This window comes from Labeo rohita, chromosome 3 (genome assembly GCF_022985175.1).
Source record: "Labeo rohita strain BAU-BD-2019 chromosome 3, IGBB_LRoh.1.0, whole genome shotgun sequence".
NCBI lineage: Eukaryota > Metazoa > Chordata > Actinopteri > Cypriniformes > Cyprinidae > Labeo > Labeo rohita.
Window position 1 is genome coordinate 25,143,237 of NC_066871.1, and position 14,403 is coordinate 25,157,639.

The 14,403-nt window shown below is 38.1% G+C and overlaps 1 protein-coding gene across 2 annotated transcripts in view; it reads right to left on the minus strand.

The window, feature by feature from the left end:
- znf652 (zinc finger protein 652) overlaps positions 1 to 9,201 on the minus strand; it is a 26,657-nt gene extending 17,456 nt beyond the window's left edge. Inside the window, exon 1 of one of the 2 annotated variants that reach the window (XM_051105901.1) lies at positions 8,637 to 9,201. The gene's annotated coding sequence lies outside the window, so the exon portion shown is untranslated. The other variant, XM_051105902.1, reaches the window with a different exon arrangement.
- Between the last annotated feature and the right edge of the window lie 5,202 nt (positions 9,202 to 14,403).

Sequence of the window (14,403 nt, forward strand, 5' to 3'; positions counted from 1 at the left end):
GTTCATTCTACCCCGTGGCAGCAGGAAAAGGCGTCTGACGCAACGTACATATACATACAGTGAGCTATACTGTGAATGTATACAGTGCTTGAAAGGTCATGACTATCATGTGTCTGAGGGCGGGAAATCAGTCTTTCAATGATGAAAAGCGAAAAAAAGAAACAGTTAGGCCAGTTACAACAGTCAGAAGAGAAAGCGTATAACATTTTAACGTATACAGTTCACCTCTGAGTCACCTTTAGGACAGCCTACAAAAAAAGTTCATGAGAAAAATGCAAATATAATCAACTTTATGCTAAACATAAAGTTACATAAACATGAACGTACATAAAATGAAACCTACAAGATTTTTTTTTTGATGAAATTTGAGAGCTTTCTGACCCTGCATAGACAGCAATGCAACTGACACATTCAAGGCCAAGAAAGGTAGTAAGGACATTGTTAAAATAGTCCATTTGACAAGTGGTTCAACCGTAATGTTATGAAGCTACGAGAATACTTTTTGTGCACAAAGAAAACAAAATAACAACTTTTTCAACAATTTCTTCACTTCCCTGTCAGTTTTCGACAAGAGTCGTTCACAAGAGTACCAGGGCACTATTTTAGCAATGTCCTTACTACCTTTCTGGGTCTTGAACGTGTCAGCTGTGTTGCTGCAGGGTCAGAAAGCTCTCAGATTTAATCAAAAATATCTTTATTTATTTGTGTTCTGAAGATCAGTGAAGGTCTTATGGGTTTGGAACGACATGATGGTGAGTAATTAATGACTGAATTTTTATTTTGGAGTTTCATCTCCATATTTATTTAGTGAAATAGCCTATAAAAAACCCAAAATACTGATAATGTCATAGATGGATTCAACTGGCTTAATTTCAAATTAATAACTTATGAACTTGTAAGTCTTTTTGATGAATAACTGACATTACATTTCAAGCCATTTATTTTCTAAATGCATGTTGTGGATCTTATAGTGAACAATTCATCCATGCATGTTTCCTTTTTTGAACTCTGTTTTGACCTTTAATCAAAATGCCATAACTAGGGGTGTGCGATATATATTGTCAGCGATAATATTGTAATTGATGTTCTACAGATGTTCAGTTTGACATTATCTAGTATTTTGCAAAAACCACTTAAAACACCTACCGAGTGCAGTGCACGCATTATGTGAAGTCTAGACTAGTGCCTGTACGCATTAACAGTGCGTTCTTTCATTGGATGGTTCTGTCTATTAAAACACACTTAGAATGATCACAAATTCAAGACATGGGGACAGAAATGTATAGATTTATTCCACTTCATATAGTTAATCAATATCACACAAAGGGTGCCGTTTTCTTCTCCAAAATGACCATGATTACAAATGTGATATAGATTTTTTTTACAACAGTTCAACAGACAAGAATTAAAAGATGTTACGTTTTGCCTGACAATAATTCAGGCAATCCTGTTTCTTTAGAGAAAAGTATTATCTTTCCTATTTTTACCCAAAATAGACATAACTGAATACACATGTACAATGTAATGACTGTTTAATTCATACTGGAAGCCAGAGAGCGCCTTTGCGCGGACACTCCACATGTGCTTTATAGCAGAAGTAATAGTGCTCCAGGTTATCACTGTAGCTGAATGAAACGCAGATAGAGAAATTTTAACTGAGGAAACTTGACAATAAACATATATTTGCTACAATATATGGTTTGTCCGTGTTCTTCAAGCAATCTTGGGTATTTTTATAAGGATGAAGTATATTTATAATGCAATGCTGCTATTGTAGACTTTATTGTTATTATCATGGGAAGACTAATTCTTATTGTGGGGAAAATTTTTACTCGTATATCGCAAACGATAAGATATCGCCCATCCCTATTATGCATTTGTAACTGCAGGTTACAAGCATAACCTGCACTAAACAGTGTTTAATACATCTAAATGCTACTTCAGATGCAGCTTCTGTGTTTTCTCTGCATTGCAAAGACAAATTTTGTAGATACTGACTTCATTTGCTTGGTAACAGCCCAAATGTAAAAATCTGACTCAAAAGATAAAATGGCTTTTTAAAGGTTAAAATGCCCATAAAAGATAAAAGTCAATTTAAACTTATTGGAAAAGATTTATTTCTATCAGTGTGAACTGACCACCACACAGAATATGAAGAATATAAAAAAAAAATTAGGAGTCAGCTATTCATGGTAGTCCTTAAGATACCAGGGGCCGGTTGCACCAGCTGGACGTACACCCGGTTGTAAGACTAGTATAATTTATACCCATTGCACCATCTCGGCGTAGTGCTACGTCATAGACTACATTTTTTTTACTTAACCTGTCGCTATTTTTAGTGTTAAGTCTGAAGAAATACGTCACGGAAATGTGCAGGGAGACTTCAGATAAAAAAAAACGGTACGGATTTGTTAGAAAATATTTAGTTAATGAAATTATTTTGCGGTGGCTTCACTTGTTATGATGTCTTGAGCAGTTCAGTTTTATATTAGTAGTTGTAGCCATTGCAGCGTGGATGTTGTCTCAGCTATCACATTGACATGCATCGTCTACGTCGGGCATAGTTGCGCCTGATCATAGTTTTAGCTGGTGCAAAAGGCGTAAATATTTATCGTAAAGTTGGACGTTGGAAAGCCCAGCGTAGGGCTTACACCCAGCTTTTTTTTTATGTCTAGCTGCACAAAAACTCACACAGCAAAATACTGTCTAATTATCGTTATCGATAAAATCCCAGAAAATAGAGAAATATTATTTTTTGTCAATATCGAACACCCCTACCTCATAACTCTTACAGTAAAATTATAGATTTCTTTCTAGTGAAGTATGTCGGACTTCTCCAATCATTTGGTCATTTTTTTTTTTTTTTTACAATTGGCTTCAAGCTCACATTTAAACTTGCCTCCTTCTAATCAACAACTCATGCATGGATTCAAGTTCCCATCCTGTATTTTATTCATTTGCAACAATCAGTTTCACTCAGATGTATGTCACAATACGAAAGAAAAGACCTGTCGCTACCTCATAGCCTGGTTTCACAGACAAGACTTAGACCAAACCAGGATTAGGCCATAGTTCAATTAGGACATTAAAGTAATTTTTATAAACATGCCTTAGAAAAAAACATTACTGGTATGCATCTTGAGACAAAACAAGGGCACTGACATATTTTAATATCAGATAAAACAGCGCACACTTACATTTTAGTCTAGGACTAGGCTTAAGCCTTGTCTGTGAAACCGGGAGCATGACTTTAAAAGAACCAGCTCATAAGAGTATATCAATGTCTTCAGCTGTAGATTCAGCGTAGAATGAATATGATTCCTGATTGCGTTTAGTTTACAGTAACACAGTTGAGAAAATCTAGAAAAACAGAGTTAGAAACAATTGAACTGTGTTCAAAAGCCTCGCATGTTAACTATTGAGGTGATGTAATTTGCCCGACCGTGCAGCTCTCCTGCAGCGGCAGTTTACATTGCCGAAAAGGCCACACATACACGCACAAACCTACCCACACAAATAAAACCATATACACATAAACAAACGCCCACACGTATACAATTATACACGCACACAAACACATACCCACACAAAGACAGCCATGTGCACACACCTCCACCTTTCTTCCTGTGTGCTTTGAAACTTTCTGAGAATTGGAGAGCGCAGTGTATGTGACCACATGATGGGTGCATAAGGGGTCACACATCTCGGAGAGTGTGCGTTGGAGTCATAGGAAAATATGTAACAAATATGTAACACATATTACTGTACGTATATTTCAAAAACTGGCCCGAAACACTTTCCACCTTGTGTGAATTTTGTTGTGTTTTAAACTAGATCCAAGTCATCACTTTAAATACCAAACGATGCTCTGCGCTCATATTAAACAGACTTGCAAAGTGAATTCTTTGCTAAAGATCTGTAAAAAGCTAGTTACAAAACCTTTGTGACTTCTGAATCGAGGACACCCATCAGAAGAACACCCGAAATACAGCACACGGAGGAGCGTGAGAATCTGCAACACAGCGCCTACAACACATCTGAGGAGGAAATGATGGAAAAGGCTCTACTTATTTACACAAGAATGCAAGATGCATGTGTTTGCATCTACACATCCGTCTATATCTGCCTCCACTTGCAGGTCTAAGATTTGCATGTTCTGGTGCAATACAGAAGACGAATAAGCAAGGTGAAATTTGGTGTGAAAGTGTTAAGACCATATCAATGATTTCATTTTTCTTGCTCGAGTGCAACTGAAGTTTCACAACGCCTCAGGCCGCTCCTCTCATCACTGTGAGCAAGTAGGTGGACGATAACGGTGACTAATCCCAGGCTTTTCTCGCACATGAAAAGCAAGCTGCTTTGATGTGGGTGACAATCACACAATCAAAATCTCTACGACTGATGAAATTACTCACTTTTAGCTTTAATACCATGATCACCTGGGACTGCTCCAAAGACTGAGGATCATGGCCCCATATCACCTCATCCAATCACCCATTTTTAATCATTTAATCAGCAAAGCCACTTCAGTCTCTTTATTTGATATTGCAGACAAAATAACCTTTCATGCTCTGATCTTAAAGGGACAGTTCACCCCAAAATGAAAGTATGTCATTAATTACTCATGTCGTTTCAAACCCGTAAGACCTTTGTTCATCTTCAGAACATAAAGACTGACACGGAAGTGAAGAAATTGTTTAAAGTCGTTATATTTGTTTACTCTGCGCACAAAAAGTGTTCTCGTAGCTTCATAAAATTACGGTTAAACCACTGATGTCACATGGACTATTTTAACAATGTCCTTACTACCTTTCTGGGCCTTGAACGTGTCAGTTGTGCTACTGTCTATGCAGGGTCAGAAAGCTCTCAAAAATTTCATCAAAAATATCTTCTTTGGTGTTCTGAAGATGAATAAAGGTCTTACAGATTTGGAACGACATGAGGGTGAGTGATTAATGACAGAACTTTCATTTGAGTAAACTATCCCTTTAAGGAGAATTTAGTACACAGGAAATGTTGTTTGAAGCTAAAACCAAGATTGATTTATGCCGGTTTTAATGACTGAAAGTGAAACTTCCAACTGCTAGTAACTAAAAATGCAAAGTTCTTTTTTTTTTTTTGGCTCTTCAACGTTCCCCATCTCCAACCTCTCTGACCTGCTGGCCTTGTGCTGAACTCCTCCAATAGCAGCAGATCACTGATAATCTGACTTATTATTCAATCAAGAGAGGTCAACCATGACAATACTGTGAATCCACAATCTGACTTTCACTCAGAAAGGGCCATCGGGTTCTCTGAGTGCTGTTATGCAACTGTATTAACCACAAGCAAGCTGACTCACTCTATTCCTTTCAGATGCACTTAAACAAGCACACCAACTGAAGGCCTTTAATACCAGTCATTCTACAGCAGATGATGAAGGGCCCAGGGAGAATGACAGAAAGGACGACAGAATCGAGTGACATCTTCAAGTCTGAATGAAATGACAATTAGCCCCATCTATTATCTAAATGCATGTTATAGATCTTATTGTGAACGATTCATCATGTTTAAACGCCATTCATCCGTTTCAATTTTTGAGTACAACGCCCACATCTCAAAACTCAGTCAACAACTGATGTACAAAACCAACAAATTTGTTTTCACTAATCTGTTAAACTCGAGCGTATGCCACAATACATGTCTCTACTCTCACGTCGCTTATTTAAAGATGAACACTAAATGGAACGTTAAAAGTAATGACTTCTCTCAATCTGCCATTGGTTGGATAAACAAAGCCCCACCAAAAATTCACACCACTGGTCAGAACATTTAAACACAACAGTAGGTCTAATCACTAATAATTGTGTTGATTTTGATTTGGAATTTCTCACGAAAACAGCGTATGCACATGAATTTCTCAATCCAGTTAATCTAAAAAAAAAAAAAAAGTGAGTGACTGCACACCCGAGGTTAGTTTTTAGCATAAAATACACCTAAACCAGCTCCATATTTTGTGCACAGCCTTTACAGCTTTTTGTCACTCTCAGAAAACATACTGGTATTGGTAAACACAGAAACATTACGACTGCAACTATAACAAAACTTTCCTTTCACTGTTTATGATTATATACATTTGTGATGAAATATCATTTTATGTGACTTTTGCATGTGTGGTTTCAGTTGTTCTTCCTGCATTTTTCAAGTTTAAAAAATGTATTATGAAAACTACTGGTGAATCATGAAAAACTTTTGTATGCAAATTTCACATGCAACTTCATGTATGCACACTGAGTGAATAAAACACACTTTTTGATAGGAAAACAGATTTAAGGGGACACAAAATTCTGTCATTCATTTCTCATCCTCATGTCATTCCAAACTTGTAAGACCTTTGTTAATCTTCAGAACACAAAGCTTTCTGACCCTGCACAGACAGCAACACAACTGACATGGGCCTTGAAAGTGTCAGTTGTGTTGCTGTCTATGCAGGGTCGGAAAGCTCTCAGATTTCATCAAAAATAGTTTAATTTGTGTTCTGAAGATGAACAAAGGTCTTATGGGTTTGGAATAACATGAGGGTGAGTAATTAATGATAGAATTTTCATTTTTGAGTAAACTATCCCTTTAACACTTTACACTTATTTACAGCTAACTCTGCATACTAAGCTGGAACAAAAGCAAGCATTTTAACAAAAAACAAAATACACACTTCACCTTTAACAAGTTCAGACTTTTTCACAGCAGGAGAGCATCATCACAGATGCACCACAGACGCAGGCGCTTTGAAGCAATACTGTCAGTCTAAAAAAATGCTCTATCGACTGTCTTTTTGATCAATTCAATTTATAAAGAGCTTCATATCCAAAATCTTTAATTACAGACAGGATCAGTGCAGTTTAAATTTTTTTTCTTTATAAAAAGCTAGCAGAAGGGCCCTGAATAAAACTAATATTTGACGCTGGACCACAAAACCAGTCATAAGTAGCACAGGTATATTTGTAGCAACAGCCACCAATGCATTGTATGGGTCAAAATGATCAATTTTTCTTTTATGAAAATCAGTAGGATATTAAGCAAAGATCATGTTCCATTAAGCTATTTTGTAAATTTCCTGTTGTAAATATATCATAACTTAATTTCTGATTAGTAATATGCATGGCTAAGAACTTCATTGGACAACTTTAAAGACAATTTTCTCAATATTTAGATTTTTTGCACCCTCAGATTACAGATTTTCAAATAGTTGTATCTCATCCAAATATCGCCCAATCCTAACAAACCATACATCAATGCTAACTAAGCTTTCAAATTATGTATAAATCTCAATTGACCCTTACGACTGGTTTTGTGGTCCAGGGTCACATATTACCGTGATACAAACAGTTTACAGCCTGAATGTGTCAATGATGTGTTACGAAGACAGCATCATGAAAATGTTTAGAAGATGAAGTTAGGTAAAAAAAAAATGTTAAACAACTTAAAATTTTCTTTAGACAAACACAGATCCATCTTTCTGAAACAACTTGACATGTGGGTCTCATAGGACATTGTGAATTACACAAGCGCTGGAGAAAATCTCATTTTCCAATAAGTTGGTGATACTTCATACCAGTTTGGGAATTGGATGAAAGGAAAGCAGGGGAAAACCTTACAAAATAACGAGCTAATCAAAGCTTTCTGGTTTGTCAGGCACACAAATGCATCACGGCTGCAACAGACTACGTTTACCGACGAAAGAGACCAAAATAATCGTAATTAAAAAGAGGTAAAACAAGCAGCAAAATTCCTTCGCCCCTACTCCTAAAATCAGCGCTAGCTGCTCGAGCTAACGCCGCAGTTTGAGAAGAAGGGCCTAGCCCGCGCATCCACAACACACCTCCAAACTCCATCACGTCCACCCCAAAAAATGAGGATAAATACTGGTATACAGCGCAGCTGGGCCAGCACATACTGTCAGAACAGCTAGAAAAGCAGCAAAGGGTGTGCGGCAACTCACTGGCGAAGAGTAACTTTTTTGGGAAAGCGACGCAAAGAAAGGGTTAAACAGAAGGAAACATTGGTTGGTCGGGACGGCAGGCGTGCAGGCCGTTCGGCTAGCACAGCTAACATCCCGAGTGCATGTACATACAGCTGCATGCAACAGCAGGACCCGCTTTTGCAAAAACGTTAAATGCGATTGCAAAAGGCCAAATCGAGAAGACTTTAATCGACCTGCTTTGCAAAGCGCGTACGGCGACAATAAGGCTATTTAACCCTATGGCTCATAGCAAGCTAACATCCTCGTCGTGGACGACTTTCACTTCTTACACCCCCAAACCGCCCAGATTTATACTCCTTCAGAGATTTTACTCTTTCATACTGACAAGCACTCGCGGTCAGCGAGCAGGTAGTTGCAGAAGACTCTCAACGCGTTTGTATGCAAAACAGCAGTGTGCAAGAAAAAACAACAACAAATTTGACGCTTCTTGCTTTTTACGAACAAAAACCTGCAGATCGACCGGTGAAAATAAGTCGTGTCGTGCATTGCTTGTCACGATGACAGCATCATACCTTGACAGATGTTCGAGGGATGGTTTCTATGCATGCGGCGAACAACTGTCATAGCTGTATATATATGCAAAAGCAGAAATTAACTTGTAGCAAAGACTACTCACCCGAGACGCGAGCGCCCTCTCCCTCATACCGTCCACCTCAAGTTGTGTAGCGATCCGATAAAACACAAATCTACCAAAAAAAACCCCGACTTGCTTCAGATAAAGTATTCCACGGCGGGCAACCGTGAGTTTTGGCGAACAGCTTGCAGTCGCATGCACTCGCGGGCAAACTACCGCAAATCGCTCTGGTTTGCTTCTAGACCGTCCGAGCCCACCGCAGTTCTGCTTTACAAGCCATCGCTACGTGGCTGGCCTAGGTCTCTCGCATCAACCATCCTCCGAGTTCATCCGAGGCGCTCGATCCGCGGCTGTCTGCACTGGAGAAAGCGCGCGTGGCGTCGGTTTTTTTTTCTTCTTCCCGTCCTCAAAGAGCGAGACCAGACAGCGTTCAGTGCGCGCGCCCGTCTTCCTCCCTGCGGCGAACCACCTCGATAAAAGTGACTTTTTCACTTGATTGACCGCTTGCCAAACAAAATAAGAAACTGCAGCTGCCAGTTCAACATTGTGAGAAAGTACCGACAATTTTGAGAACTTTGTTTTCTTCACCATCACCACATCGGTCCAGGCTTAATGTGAATGGAGAACTTTCAGTTTTCAGTTCAGCTCTTACAAAGTTATTTGTTGGCATTTATGGCTCCAACGAAGAACCTTTAAGATCCATTGAAACTTTCCAATGCACAAAAGGTTCTTAATAGTGTAAAAAGGCTCTTCAGATTATGAAAATGTTCTTTACATCAATAAAAATGGTTCTTTTAAGAACTCGTCTCTGAAAGATTCTTTGGGGAGCCAAAAATCATTCTTCTGTGGCACCGCTGTTAAAATGTAGATGTGTTTAGAAACCTTTATTTTAAGGATATTCAACCAAAAGTGAAAATTCTGTCATTAATTTCTCACCTTCATGTCGTTCCAAACTCATAAGACCTTTATTTATCTTCAGAAAACAAAAGATATTTTTTATAAAATCCAAGAGTTTTCTGATTCTGCATAGACAGCAGTGCAATTACCACATTCAAGACCCAGAAAGGTAGTAAGGACATCAATAAAATAGTCCGTGTGACAGCAGTGTTTCAACCATAATGAAGTTACGAGAATACTTTTTGTGCACAAATAAAACCAAAATAATTAAAGCTGTAAGCAGTGCTGAAGTAGCCCTCGCCCTTTAGGAAAACAGCGAGCGGTGGGCAATATGCATTTAAAGTGTTAAATATAGAAGGAATATGTCAAAATCATTTATATGTACCATACTTTCTGGTACAAGGTGGTGGCGCTATGACTATAACTGAATATTGCCATGTAGATGTGTTCAGGCCAGCACTTATATCAAACATGTAAAGTTTGGTGCATATTGAACATAGTATGTTTGAGTTAGTGCAAAACATGACGTATCCTGCTGCCAGCTGGTGGCGCTATGATTGTAACTGGATATTGGCATAAAGATGTCTTCAGGGCAGCACTTATATCAAATGTGAAGTTTGGGGCAGATCGGACATCGCATGGCTGATCTACAACACCACCTATTCCCATGGCGAAACATCAAACTTTGTCCTGCCGCCCCAGACACGCCCTTCAACGAAAACTCAGTATCTTCGCAATTTATTATTGCAAAGACCTTTCGATTAGACAAATCAAAAAATAATGTTGATATCACTAAATCTCTAGGAGGAGTTCGTTACAGCGAACACTTCCTGTTGCCAGCAGGTGGCGATATGACTATAACTGAATATGGTCGAGGGGATGTGTTCAGGACAGGACTCTTATCAAACGTGAAGTTTGGGGCAGAGAAGACATTGTATGGCAAAATAGCGAAATTTGTCACGCCGCCACGGACACGCCCTTCAACGAAAACGTAAGATCTTTGCAATTTAACATCACAAACGGCTTTAGATTAGACTGACCAAATTTGGTGTTTATCTGTTTGTTATAATTACAACGCCTGAAAATGGCAAAAACTACACAAAATTTGTTGAGAAAATTCAAAATAACAGACTTCATGTTGGGTTTCAGACTTTGTACCAGGAGACTCTTTTGTAGGTACTGGTGTGTTACATGTGTCTACTGAATTTCGTACATGTATGTGAAACACAGCTTGAGGGGCACTTCATTGAAAGAGATTAGGTGGCGCTATCGAGCCATTTTGCCACACCCACTTCTGAAACCCATATCAGATGAACATTTTCACCACTACTGGCACGTGTGCAAAGTTTAATGAGTTTTTAAGGATGTTTAGGCCCTCAGAAATGCAGTTCATTTTGGAGAAGAAGAAGAAACTGAACAATTCCAGTAGGGTTCTCGCACCATCTGTGCTCGGGCCCTAATAACAAATGATGCAATTCCAATAGGCACCACCGGTGCTCGGGCCCTAATGACTTTATTCAACAATTCTCCTCTGCATTACTATAGGTGCCATTAATGAGAGTACCATGACGCATGCATATGCATTGCTCTGCTCATAAACAAGGCGGAGTGCATGTATTGTACAGAACAGCAGAAATCATTAAATAAAGTTGTTTTTTTCTTTGTGCACAAAAAGTATTCTCATAGCTTCATTAAATTAAGGCTAAAGCACTGATATTTTAACAATGTCTTTACTACCTTTCTGTGCCTTGAACGTTGCTGTCTAAGCAGGGTCAGCTACTGGATTTTATGAAAAAATATCTTAACTTGATGATTTTGTCCTCTATTGTTTTTCGGATTTCTGCCTCTGCTTACTACATCGTAATCACATCACTACTAGAGCAAGCTCCTGATTGGTTAACGCGGCGCAAATATTCGCCAAAGTTCAGATTTCTCAACTTGTGCGAATCACGCGTTACGCGCAACCAACGCCCGAAATGCTCAGTTTGCGCCACGTCATTCACATTTCTACCCTCTTAAAGAGAGTTCACCCAGAAATGAAAATTCTGTGTGATTTACATGTTAAGTCAATGCAAAGACGCGACAGACAGGATGTGTTCTAGAAACAAACTTGAGCTGTGAGGTGAGTTGTCAAACCACAGAGCATGGAATTGAAAAGTTAGATTCAAGAATGCATGAACTGATAAAACATACACTTTGTATTTAATGTGAGTTGCTTTAGATAAAAGCATCTGCTAACTGCAAGAATGTAAATGTTATAGTTCTCATGGTCATTTGGGTCTTGATTGGCTATAAACAGCATCCAAAGAGCTGAATTAGTATAAAATGTCTGTGTTCACATCATTCCAGGCTAGAGTTCTGTAAGCGGTGCAGAATAAAAGGGGAGATGGGTTTTGAAGATGTTTCTTATTCACTTTCCAACACTTTTGGTCAATGTACATTTAATCAATCCATAAATAATGGCAAGCATGTCTTTTCAAAAAAACTTTAAACTGAAACTCAAATAATATGGATTTATATTACAATCTCTGTATAAACTTTTTTGAAGCATCATTATGGAATGAATTTTCAATGGAGAGTCAGATATCTCAAGTTCTATTACAAATATTCAGAATTTAAATTTTTTGGTGAACTAACCCTTTACAGAAAGTAACAAATTTCCCATTTGTAATAATGACTTTTGGCATTCACATGCCCTAATGTCATAAATACAATCAATCCAGCATAACATAACTCACATCAATTATTCCAGACTTCTAGCAAACCCACCTTACCTATAAGCAACAGCACATTCACATGATGTAGTAATGAATATCAACATGGTTATAATTACCAGCGGCACGATGCCGTTCTGATATTCAGTAACTGCACTCTGTGATGTTACTTAAATGTCAAATTCAAATGTTCTGTGGGTGTGTTTGGCATTTCTCTGACTGTTTGACTAGCATTTGCTGTACTTACACCTGTCCAGTGATGACACATGATGACCTCAGCTAAACCATTAAAATATCTCCTAACTTCATCTGCTTTCCTTTCATAGCGATGACTGACAAACAGGTCTGAGAGAGCAGCTGCTGCTGCTTAAATTTATATCACTACGTTGATATAGAGATTTTCAAAACTGACAGGAGGATGGTGTCCTTTGGTTGGTAAAAAAAAACAAGTTTATGGCAAATGAATTATTCAGCAAAAGTACATTATAAGGCTTTACGTAATACTGCACAGTTTAGTCAAACTCTAATTCATGTGTCACATATCTTGTAGAAGCCCACAAAAGTGTTTTGAGCACAAGTGTAAAACAGGAAAGAAACATCAACATCCTGTGTTTGAAGACTGTTCTGTCTGTGAAGTCTAAAATAGTAAATACTATGATTTCCACACTTTACTTCTCTATTCAATGTGCTTCTGTCATCTATTCTAATATGCAACACGCATGCATCAGGAATATAGATATAACAGACTTACTCATTCCTGTGTGTACTGTACTCCTAATGTCTCCTGAGCGCTCTTAATTTCACATGGAAGTTTGCATCGTCATATTTTTATTTTGAAGCCAAAAGCTTCTTCTAATCAGTTGCAAGCATCTCTTATCTCTTTACGTCTTTCTTTCTTCAGTCGAAAAGAAATTAAGGTTTTTGAGGAAAACATTGCAGGATTTCTCTCCATATCGCGGACTTCTATGGGAATCAACTAGTTGAAAGTCCAACTCGCAGTTTCAGCGCAGCTTCAAATGACTCTACATGATCTCAGCCGAGGAATAAGGGTCTTATCTAATGAAATGATAGGTCATTTCTAAAAAAAATAAAAATAATAATAATTCATATACTTCATATACATATGCACTGCGTAATCACGCATGCGTGATGTAGGCGTAAGTAAGCGTGCAAAGAAAGTCAAACGCCCTTTTTAAAAAAGGTAAAACAGCAAAGTCGGACAATTTTGAAGTTAGTTGAAGTTGGCTTTTCGCCCTACCGTACATTTTTGAGTACACAGACGAACAACTAACCGTGCGTGACTTTTCCAATGTGATTACGACGTGTGAAGACGCGCATGCGCATCACAGAGCAAGCGCAAAAACCAGCAAAAAATTTAATTTTAATTTAATTTTCATTTTCATTAATCACTTACCCCCATGTCGTTCCAAACCCGTAAATGTTTCGTTCGTCTTCGGAACACAAATTAAGATATTTTTGATGCATTCAGACAGCTCTCTGACCCTCCCGTAGACAGCAATGTAATTAACGATCAACGTCCAGAAACGTAGCAAGGAGATCGGTAAAATAATCCATAATCAGGGGTTTAACCGTAATTTTACGAAGCTACAAGAATACTTATTGTACGCAAAGAAAACAAAAATAACGACTTTATTCAACAATTCGTCTTTTTCGCGTCACCCTAGCGTCATTATGGAGCGTATCCATTGAACGCAAACAGCGTACGCTGTTCTGTGTTAGCTGCGTCATGCGAATACGCTGTTTTCGTTCAAATCAAAGCGTAAACGACGTAAACAGCGTATCCGTGTCCGAAGACGAATTAAGCTTTCACGGGTTTGGAACGACGTGGGGGTAAGTGATTAATGACATATTTTCATTTTGGAGTGGAGTAACCCTTGAAACAGTGTATTTTATATATATAACATATATACATTTTATAGATTAAACATATATATATATATATATATACACACACACACACACACACATATATATATAAATTACCGAACGTTTCGCTAGATACGACCCTTAATTACTCCTCCTATAATAAACCCTGGAATGAATGTTTATTCATCTTGGATGACATGTGGCTGAGTAAATTATCAGGAAAATTTTATTCTGGAAGCGAACTAATCCTTAAAGCTGCAGAATTTTGTAGTTTCCAGGCAAAAGAAAAAGAAAGTGGAAAAGACAATGAC